This window comes from Cnephaeus nilssonii, assembly GCF_951640355.1.
Source record: "Cnephaeus nilssonii genome assembly, chromosome: 18".
In the NCBI taxonomy this organism is placed as follows: Eukaryota; Metazoa; Chordata; class Mammalia; order Chiroptera; family Vespertilionidae; genus Cnephaeus; species Cnephaeus nilssonii.
Window position 1 is genome coordinate 29,777,529 of NC_137089.1, and position 11,553 is coordinate 29,789,081.

Below are 11,553 nucleotides of genomic sequence, written 5' to 3' on the forward strand. Positions count from 1 at the left end.
CATGCGGGTGTTTTTGCCGTTTTGTTTTTTTACTTCAAAATAAGATATGTGCAGTGTGCATAGGAATTTGTTCATAGTTTTTTTTTTTAAAACTATAGTCCGGCCCTCCAACGGTCTGAGGGACAGTGAACTGGCCCCCTGTTTAAAAAGTTTGAGGACCACTGACATAAAATGTCTGTAATAGACAAATTAGATTAATCCATAGAGACAGAAATTATTATCAGGGGCTGAAAGGCAGGAGGAATGGGAGTGACTGCTAGTGGGCATAAGGTTTCTTTTTAAGGCAATAAAGATATTCTGGCCTGGCTGTGGTGGCTCAGTGGTTGAGCATTTACCTATGAACCAGGAGATCACATTTCGATTCCCAGTCAGAGCACATACCCAGGTTGCAGGCTCAATCCCCAGTGGGAGGCATGCAGGAGGCAGCCAATTGATGATTCCCTCTCATCATTGATGTTTCTATATCTCTCTCCCTCTCCCTTCCTTTCTGAAATAAGTAAAAAATATATATATTTTTAAAAGATATTCTGGAATTATATAGTGGTAATGATTGCCTGACTCTGAGAATACACTTTTTTAAAAAACCTCTGAATTGTATACTTCAAGAGTCAACATTATGGCATGTGAATTACATCTCTAGAGGGAAAATCAGAGTGGCATCAGTTGCCCCCATTCTCCACTCCAACCTTCTCAAAGTCAAGGATTCCCTCCTGTCTCTATAGGGTCACAGTGGAGGTGTTATTAACTGTTCCTCTTTGGACAGGACAGCTACTGACCCCTAAATTTACAGGTGATTATATTCTGGGGAAAAATTAGGGGTATAGATAGGATTAAGGCCTTATCTGAAGTAGCAACCCGTGTCCACCATCACACTGCTCCCCCTCCCTGCCACACCCCCTGCAGTTTCCCTGACGTTCTCTGTAGTGTGGGCAAGCTCACCTCACTTGAGCTCCATGCAGTAGGGAGTAACCAGCACAGCTAATTAAAATCTTTATTTTTAGGCATGTGCCCCTGTCAGCATCCTGACTTCAATATTGTTCTGTAGTTCTGTACCCTGTTTCCATGGAGGGAACGGTGAGACCTAGCAAGGAGAAACTTGATTGGGCCTGTTTCAAAATGTCAAAAGAAAGAGCTTGTTGTTCAGCAGGACTGTTATAACAAGTGACACTACACCACAGCGCTAAAATCTTCACCTCACACCTTTAGTCACAAATTACGATCTAATAACCCATAATGAGGACTCCAGGATCCTATTCCTCTTTCTTCCAATTACTTTTAATATTTCAGAAAAGTTCCTTGATATTCTTAGACCTTTATTGCACCATCTGGGAAGAAGAGATAACATTGTTTTTATTGGTTAGTATTCATAAAGCATTTTCATTTTTCAGTGAAGAGCAACTAAATTGAAAAAAAGAAAAACTAAGTAATAACTACAAGGTCAACGTACATGAAACACCCAATCCGTGGCATGACTTGTGCAGGATTCGGATCATGTATCATCCTCACTTCATCCCTTCCTCTAGCCCACGGAGGAGATGCACCGTCCCACTGAATTATGGCAGGACCCTCCAAAGGGACTTGGGTACATTTGCACCAGGGGGCAAGGTGATCTCTTGAGGTGCATCAGGAAAATGTTGGAACATCATTTCTTGTGATACTTATCTTTATCGTATCCTTTGTTAATGTTTATATTTTATCCTTAAACTTATATTTCCATTCTATTTCTGCCATCAGATTTTATTCAAATTTAATATATATTTTGTTTGAAAGCTTTTTTATTGATTATTCTAAATGAATGAAAATTAAAATTTCAAGATGGTTATTTCCTATGAATCAAAAAGCTTACAATTTTTTAAAAAAATGTGTAGATTGAATTATCATTACAATTGTTAGTAGGACACCACTGAGAAAAATGATCAAGTCCTATATAATGAAAGCCTAATATGCTAAGTGTCTGGTCGTCCGGTTAGCCATTCAACCAATCAAAGAGTAATATGCTAATGATATGCTAAGGCTGCTCTCTATGACATGCACTGACCACCAGAGGACAGATGCTCTGACCGGTAGGTTAGCTTGCTGCTGGGGTCCAGCCAATCAGGACAGTGCAATAAGGGCTGGACACACTGGAGCCCTCCTGCAGCCCCTCCCCACTGGCCAACCTCCTGCGTCCCTCCTTGGCCCTGATCGTGCACTGGTGGGGTCCCTCGCCTGGCCTGCACCCTCTCGCAATCCAGGCTGAGGGACCCCCCAAGTGCATGAATTTTGCGCACCGGGCCTCTAGTATTACATAAAAAACTAAAAGAGAAATTGGAAATCTTCATCTTAAAAGATATTGCAGTTCTTTTTCTGATGAGTTTCTATATTTTTATTTTTTTAATATATTTTTATTGATTTCAGAGAGGAAGGAAGAGGGAGAGAGATAGAAACATCAATGATGAGAGAGAATCATTGATTGGCTGCCTCCTGCACATTCCCTACTGGGGATTAAGCCCACAACCAGGGCATGTGCCCTTGACCAGAATCAAACCTGGGACCCTTCAGTCTGCAGGCCAATGCTCTATCCACTGAGCCAAACCGGCTAGGGCAAACTTTCTATAGCTTTAGATGACTACAACTTGTTGATAAAATGACACAGGACACACCATTAATTCTATCCTGATTTTTCTTTTTAATAGATGAAAATGGGCATTTAATAGATGAAAATGGGTATTTGGGAATAAAGGCATTTTAGTATAGCATCATCACTCAACTGCTGGATTCTGTCTGTGTTACATTTACCAAAATAGAGCATAGTTATGAATTCTCAAAATTTATTTTTAAATGACAACTCAATCACATCCTCCTTCAATTTTGTTGTAAGCCATGAATTAGAAACCACTCAGCTTAAAATGAGATAGCTACATAATCACTAGAGTTTATCACTTTCTTAGACCCATATCAGTATTTCAAATGATCCCTTTGCATGAAGGTTTTAACACACCTGAGCAATATACTCTACTAAAATTTAGGATGAGAGAGAGATGCCACTTTTCTGGGGCAGTGGGAAAGAAGAGCAAAAAATCACCTACACCATAGGCATATCAATTGGTCTGCAAGTTGAGGTTTACCTTCAAATTTAAACTCTCTATACTCACATAACATGGAATGCCTTCTGCACTCCCATACCTCCAACTCCCCCAACACTCTGGCTCATGTAGCCACTGGCTGGGGAGAAGAGAGAGGTGCTGAGCCACTACCTGACAACTGTTGGAGAGAGAGGCCAATGAACAATATCCTGTGGCAAGGTAGCCAAAGGTCATTTAAGTACAGGTGTGTCTAATGATCACCGTTAAGTGATTTGGGATTCTGCCTGTAAATACTTTCTGTCTCCCCCAACTCTTCCTAAAATCTGCCACGCACAGTGCATTCCAAGAGAGAACTTGTAGAAATCAGCTCCACTTGGGTCAGCACAGAGCAGAGAGAAGAGACCAGCTGAAGAAGAGAGACAGGGAGAAGTTCAAGAACCACATGAAGGAGAAACTTCAGACCAACATTGACTGTGGGAGCAGAAGCCTCCAAGAATCTGCAGAGACCTTGGGGAAAACATTGTTTACCACCCCGGGTATAAAACAAGAGCTTGATTAATCTTGTTTTTATCACAGAGAACAGGACACCTTCAACTAAAAGCTTAGTTAGTCAGGGTAAATTCACACCTGGAACAAAGAGTGCAAAAGCCAACCTAAGTCCCATAGCCACTGGGATCTTACCAATGCCTGAACCAAAGGTGTACCCAAAGCTTCCTACTCTGCCACCTACCCTCTGATGACCTGGTGAAGTCATTGCCATCTCTATGGCTCAGTGTCCTTGACTGTATTAGTACACCTTGCTCATTCATTCCTTGTGAAGATTAAGATCATGTCTGCAGCACATTGTTCACAATCGCTGCTGGCTATCATTACTATTGGTTCTGTTCTTGTATTCTCTGTTTAAAGAATGTATGTCCGAATTTTCTTTATACACCTTCTAGAATTCACCACTCATTCATTCAGCAAATATTTATCAGGTGCCTTTTACATGCAGAGTACAAGGAAAATAATTAACTTTATGTGTTATTGTTTTATTTATTCGTTATTGTATTTATAAATTCACTTCTAAAGTATTTAAAGAATCATAAGTGTATGTTGAATAATTTAAATATTTTACCCCCAAGACTAAAAAAATGATGGCCCAGGGAGAATTGGTGTCACATAAGGAGATTAAAACAAGGAAAGGTAACATCTAGAAATATATGCCATCAGGACATGCACAGTTAGTTATTAAAAGTGGACCACGCTGCCCTGACCAGTGTGGTTCAGTTGGTTGGCCATCCTCCCATGTACTGAGGGGCTGCTGCTGGTTGGATTCTCAGTCAGGGCCTATACTCAGGTATGGCTGGATCCCCAGTAGGGGGGCGTGCAGGAGGCAGCCAGCCAATCGATGTTTTGCTCTTGGACAGATGTTTCTCTCTCTCTCCCTCTCCCTTCCTCTCTCCCTAAAAATAAATAAAAATCTTTTTTTTTAAAAAAAAAAGGGGGGCACGCATTTAGTGCTGAATTGCCAAGTTACCAAAACAAAGCCAAAAACCTGCTCAGTTACAGCATTCACATTGCCCATATGGAACAACGTTTACTGACTTGAGAGGCTACAGCTGTCAGTAGCAGCAAGCAGAACTAAGGACCATTATCCCAGGTGACACTGAATGATGCGCTATGAATTGAGTGACACGGTGGATGACATCTCAAGGAGTATTTCTACAATAGCTACAACAGTATAGCATTTCTATTTTTTAATTTTATTTTTCATCACCTTTTACCTCCTCTATGCCCGCTTCCACCTTCACCCATCCCCTCCACCTCTGCAATCACCACACCATTGTCTATGTCCATGAGTTCTCTCTTTTTTTAAAAAAAAAATATATTTTTTTATTGATTTTTTGTTTTAGAGACAGAGGAAGGGAGAGGGAGAAGGAGAGAGAAACATCAATGTGAAAGCAAACATTGATCAGCTGCCTACAGCACGCCCCTTACTGGGGAGCAAGCCTGAAACCCGGGCATGTTCCCTGAACGGAAATCCAACCAGTGACCTCTTGGTACACGGGCTGATGCCTAACCAACTGAGCCCCACCAGCCAGGACTCTTTATTTTTCTTTTTTGCTCAATCCCTTCCGCCTTCCCTTCGTGCTCTCCCCACCCCCACCCCCGCCATCATAAAGCTGTCTGCCTCCTCTCTCTGAGTGTGTCTCTATTTTTATTGCATTTCTATTTAAAGATTAAAATAAATGTTAAAGTAAAAATGTAACTGGAAACTTCTTCTGCGACACAAGGGAGAATAAAAGGGGGGTCAGTCCTGGCCAAAGAGGGGAGTTAAGAATTCCTGCTGCTCCCGCTCCAGGCAGGGAGCATCCACAGTGATAGTGGAGAGCAGCCACGCGGCTCCATCCACCAGCATTCACAGTGATGATGGAGAACAGATGGGGGCTGTACAACAGCTGTGGCTCCTCGGAAAACTTGATGATTTCTCTGCACATCTGTTTCTTCCAAGGTCTCCGAAGGCTTCGCGCCAGAACACAATTTAGTAAAAATGACTCTGCGATCTGGCTTGGCCCCAGGTAGATCCACAATGTAGAGAGCATGGCGTCTCAGTTCAGCGAGTAACCCTGCTCATTTAATCGCAGGCTTCTTCACCCCATTCCAGAGATTGAGATTTCAGAGCTGCACAGGAGGGCCAGGCCTCAGCATTTTTAGGGAGCTCCTGGGTGATTCCATGCTGATGGCCCGTGGGCCATACTTTGTGAAACACACATGTAGGAAGGATGGATGAACTATACATCCTTCAGTGAAACAGAGCTCTACAGACAAGCAGGTTATGGTCAGGGTTATATTTGCTGACAAGAGCCAGAGTACATAGTCTTGCTGCAGGTTTTTAATAGATTTGAATCATCTCATAAAAGTCAAGAACATAATCAGATTATGTCAGACTAGAAGATGGATAAGGAGGAATATTCCTAAGTTAAAGTCAACATGTCTTCAAAGCAGAGTTCTGTGTGTGCTTCAAAGCTGGGTCCCAAAAGTTCACACTGGAAGACATCGTTGATAGAATTTTGGCCTGGGAAAAAAAATAAAAGGCACTTATAAATGCCCCGCCTTTGCCTTAAATGATAAAAATCTCAATGGTGTACCCATGAAACAATTCATTTTAGGTAGTGTTCTGGTAAAACTTCCAGGTCACAAGTCATTGGAAAATGTGCCCCTGAGTATATAAATGAGTTAATACAACTGCACATAACTGTTGACTATCAGCCAATTGAATGTTGAAGGGCATTTCCTGTAAATGTTGCTCTAAAATATGTTTAAGTAGTTGGCTTTAAACCATTGTTTCTGACAGTATTCTCAAAGCACAAGCACTCTGGTGACTACTTCTACTTCTTTAGCAAACAGAGCCTTAGGAGGTGATCCTAATTCACCTAAAAGCAGTTTAAATCACGAATGCCCATTTTTTATGAGAGGCATGAAAGGAAAGCAAAATATATCCCTCTTTGAAAATACTTATACTTGTCTAATCTCTCAGCAGACTGTCTTTCCTGCTGCTTTTGAACCTCACAATAGTATTAATTTACAAGTTTTGTGTACACCTGAGAACTGGGATATATACTCAGTTCATGTGACTTAATTCTGACGAGTGCCTAGCCAAAATCAAAGGCGACAAAGACTGTGAACAATCTAGTCCCTCACCGACTTCTCCATAACAATTAACAGTGGAATACACGTTCTCAAAGCCCACCTGTTAGCCTGAGAAACACAACTGGCAATTTGTCAAGGAACAACTGCTATACTTAGACGGAATGCCTCACATGGGCCAGTAATTTAGGGGAGGAAAGAGTTTTTCTGTTTAAATATGGGACAGACCAGTGTGTTCATAAGTCGAATCAGATGAAAGAAAAGGGCCAGAACATTGGGGTCTAGGACTCCTCCACTGCTCTAGTCACAATAGTTCTTATTTTATCTGTTTTCTTTGGCTGTTCTTCCAGGGACAATTCCATCTAGGAAAAAAGTTTTCTTGTCAAGAGTTTAAACATAACTTAGAAGAATTATCCTGTATACAAGTAGAGAGGACACTCCAACAGAGTTGATAAGAATAAACAAATTAACCATCTATATATATATAAAAGGCTAAGCGACTGTCCGACCATCCAACTGGTAGCTATGACACGCAATGACCACCAGGAGACAGATGCTCAATGCAGGAGCTGCTGAGCTGCGGTGACTTGGCAGTGGTGGTTCTTGGGTGATGCATCCTGTAACCAGAGAGGAGGGAGCCCGATTCCAGGGTACATCACCTGAGAACCTCCCTCTCATAATCCAAGACCCCTCTGGGGATGTCAGAGAGCTGGTTTTGGCCCGATCCCTGCAGGCCAGGCTGAGGGACCCCACCTGCCGAAGGGACCCCCGCTCACTCCTCAGACACCCTTCAAGCCCCAGTGCTGCCCCAGGTGCGGCTGGCCGGGGAGGGACTGTGGGAGGTTGGCTCCCGGGCGTGTCCCACCTTTCTTGCCCAGTCCCACTCCACAGGCCACCTTCTAATTAATTTCCTTTCAATGTGCACGAATCCATGCACCAGGTCACTAGTCGATTATAACAGACCATGAGGAATTTGGGTGGCTGGAAGTATTCATCAGCTGTTTTAACTACTTTTAGCGTCTAACTATATTAACGAGGAAGCATTATCAGACCAAATAAAGGAGGTGTGTGCAAAGTCCAGGGCACTTTGTTCCCTGGGTTATAAAACTGCTTGGAACCCCTGCTGAGATGCCAGTTTCTCTTCCCACGGACCCTTTCAGCTGTGTGGACGTCTCTGCCAAAACACAGCCACCGGCAATGAAGAACGGAGCTCAGATTGCCTGAGTAAATCCCCCAAAATCTGGGAAAACAGAAGACAACAGCCAGAATAAACACCATGACCATCCCCATTTGAAAGCTTACTTTATTTAGACCCACCTCTTGGTTTACTGGCCACTGTCAGAGAGGCAGGCAGGGCTGGATGACATGCTAGTTGGTACAATACGGCTTCTGGGACAGCCTTGTTGGTGTTTCCTGCCTCCCTCACCTTCCACCTAAAATTCTGGTAGCATTGAGGCTCCCTGTAATATGCTGCCAGTGTTTATTTTTTCTTCATAAACTCATAAACCTAGGGATCGGGGTGAGGGACGCTCACTGGACAGTCCTCATAAGACTCCCCTTCCCTCTCTGCTATCCCAAGTCCATGTAGCCAAATTGGGAGCAGATATTTCAATATCTCTTGCAAGCAAGAGATATTGAAATGTATTCCATGGTTTGGGGAAGGGGTGGGGTGGAGGAGATAAAATGGTAAAATGAATTTATTTACTAAATGAACTCCTTTGCTTCCTCGGAGCCAGGTAAGCAGCCCACCAGGAGACCATCCCATCTTTGCATGGCAGCTAAGCTCTAGCTTTGAACTCGGACAGGCTGAGTTCAAATTCTACCTGATCAACTAATTGTGTGACCTTGGGCAAATTACTCGTCTCTCTCTTTTTGTTTATTTTTTATTTTTAAATATGTTTTTATTGATTTCAGAGAGGAAGGGAGAGAGAGATAGAAACATCAATGATGAGAGAGAATCATTGATCAGCTGCCTCCTGCACGCCCCACACTGGGGATCGAGCCTGCAACCTGGAACAGAACCATGACCTCCTGCTTCAGAGGCAACACTCAACCACTGGCCACACCAGCGGGGCTCTCTTTCTTTATTTTCAATCATTTATTTTTTTATTGAATTCATTGGAGTGACATTGGTTAATCAATCTCTTGACATCTACATTTTCACATCCAAGGAGCTGGAGCGAATATAACAGCCACCTCAGAGGGTGGATGTGAGGGCTCCATGACAGTAGGTGTGTTAATGCACTTAGCCACGTGTCTGGCACACACATGGTCCTCTCATCTCAGATGGGACAAAGGAGACCTCCATGGCCTGCCCTGTGGGAAGAGGGGGCAGGGCACCTGGCCCTCTCTGCCATCTCTCTTTCATGCACTCATCCTCCCAAAAACCTTGTGAAAATATTGGAGACAAATCTGCAGTAAGAGAAACCAAGAGGTGTGTGCCCAGCAGCTGCGCTGCTCGAGAGCAGGTGCCTTGCCTTTTGTGCGGACAATGCCACCCAGCGTTTCAGTGTAGGAGATGCTGATCGCCACTAGTCGTGAGCCTGACTGTGCGCTAGTGCTTTGAGCATGGCTTTTATTTGCCGTATTCTGATGCTTTGACATCTGGCATCTTCCGGAATCTGGAGGGACTGCCCCTCCCAACTCACCTGCCAGTGCACTTTTCAAAAGCAAACCAACCAGTTTGGAGCCCTGTACGTCAGCTGCCTTCTTAGTCATGTTCTCACACTCTGAGCCGTTCTCCATGGGCCCTAATCACCGCAGGCCCAGATACCGGACAACCAAGAACAGCCCCTCGGCCCCCAAGCACCCTGAAGTTACCAAACCAGCCAGTCCTAGGCCTGTTTTCCCTGCCTAGCCTGTTCCGGCCCTTGGGAACCATATTAAAGGCTCTGGTCCGCTGTTCCCTTCCTGCTCTCTCTGCCCCCGGCTGAGCCCACTGCTTCCCGTGCTCCCCACGGGGCCCTGCGTGGCCTGGAGTGCCCCCTCCTCCTGGGAACGGTGAGGGACAAACTATCTTTTCAGTGGTGACCATCTCCTGGTCTGTTGGACTCCCCACACCTAAGTAATAATAAAACCGATCTGAAGACAGCTGGGCACTGGGGATTTCAATGAGAAAAACACAGCTCCTCGGGACATTCCACACCCAGCCAGCCCGTCAGCTACCCTGAGCTGGTTCCCAGAGGGCACACAGCATCGATAGACTGACTCTCAGGTGAACTGTGGGTCACCTCGAGATTCCGACCTGGCAGAATATACACCTGCCCCACTTCCTCCACTGTGGCGGAATCTTGCAGTGGAGACGAGAGCTGGTCCACCCTCATTGAGGCTCCCTGCCAGGTGCACATGCTCACCACACAAGGCATCATGGCTGTGAGGAGACCCTGAGGCTGGCCTCCTGAGAGAGGCCAAAGGTCAGCAAAGACTCAGAAAATGCTCATCAATCACGCATGGCCCGGTGCTCTCTACTCGGACTTCTTTTTTATCGAATACTAGAGGCCCGATGCAGAAATTCGTGCAAGAGTGGGCCTTCCTTCCCCTGGCTGCCCGCACCAGCTTCCCTCTGGCACCCGGGACCCAGGCTTCCCTCCAGCCACTGGCAGGCACCTGGGACCTGGGCTTCCCTTGCAGCCCTGGCTTCATCCGGGAGGATGTCCAGTCTAATTAGCCTGTTATGCTTTTATTATTATAGATTTAAGCCCTTTAATATGATGATCAATAAATCTTCTGGTTCAGAAAAATTGCAGAATGAGTAGAGAGTCAAAGAGAGATGGAGAGAGTCAAAGAGAGACAGAGAGAGGAGGAGGAGGAAAAGGGAGAGAGCGAAGCAAGGAGGGCGGGAAGGCAAAGGAAAAAAGAAGGGAGGAAAGGAGGCTAAGAGAATTACAGAAGAGTAGGAAGTAGTTTGATAAGGGAAAGAATTTTTAAAGCTTCCTTTGAAGAAAATTAATGTGTTAGTTTGGCAGGGCTGCCGTAACAAAAGACCACACACGTGGTGGCTTAGACAACAGAAATGCATTTCTCCCAGTTCTGGAGGCCAGAAGTCCCAGATGAAGGTGTCGGCAGCTTTGGTGTCTCCTGAGGCCTCCCTCTCTGTGCAGGTAGCCTCGTTCTCGCTGCTGTGTCCCCAATGCTCTTCTCAGCGGGTGCGCCTCCCTGGTGACCCTCCTAGAGGAAGAGGAAATGTTTGTGTCCAGATCGCCTCTTCTTATAAGGACAGCAGTTACATTGGATTAAGGCCCACCTTAATGTCTTATTTTAACATAATCACCTCTTTAAAGACCCTACTCCAAATATGGTAACATTCTGATGTATTGGGGGTTAGCGCTTCCAGACATGAATTTTGAGGGGACACAATTTAGCTCATAGCCATTAGTAACTTTAACCACGAGGCAGGTCAGTATATTGACAGACGGCCTGGATTCGGTTCCAGCTTCAGCCATTTACAAGTTGTGTGAACTTTTGGCAAATTTCTTACCTTCTCGGTGCCTCATTTTCCTCATCCGTAAAAATGGAGATAATAGTATCTACCTTATAGAGATTTTTATGAGGATAAAAAAGGCATGTAGAGCTCTGGCTGGTATGGGTCTGTTGGTTGAGCGTCATCCTGTGTACCAAAGGGCTGCCAGTTAGACTCCTGGTCAGGGCACATGCCTGGGTTTCGGGTTCGAGCCCCAGTATGGGGCATGCAGGAGACAGCCAATCAGTGTTTTGCTCTCACATTAATGTTCCTCCCTCTCCCTTCCTCCCTCTCTAAAAACCATTTTTAAAAATCTTTTAAAACAAAGGCATGTAAAGCAGAGACAGGCACTTGTTCAGATCAGAAAATGCTACTATCATTATAAGAATTATGTCAATG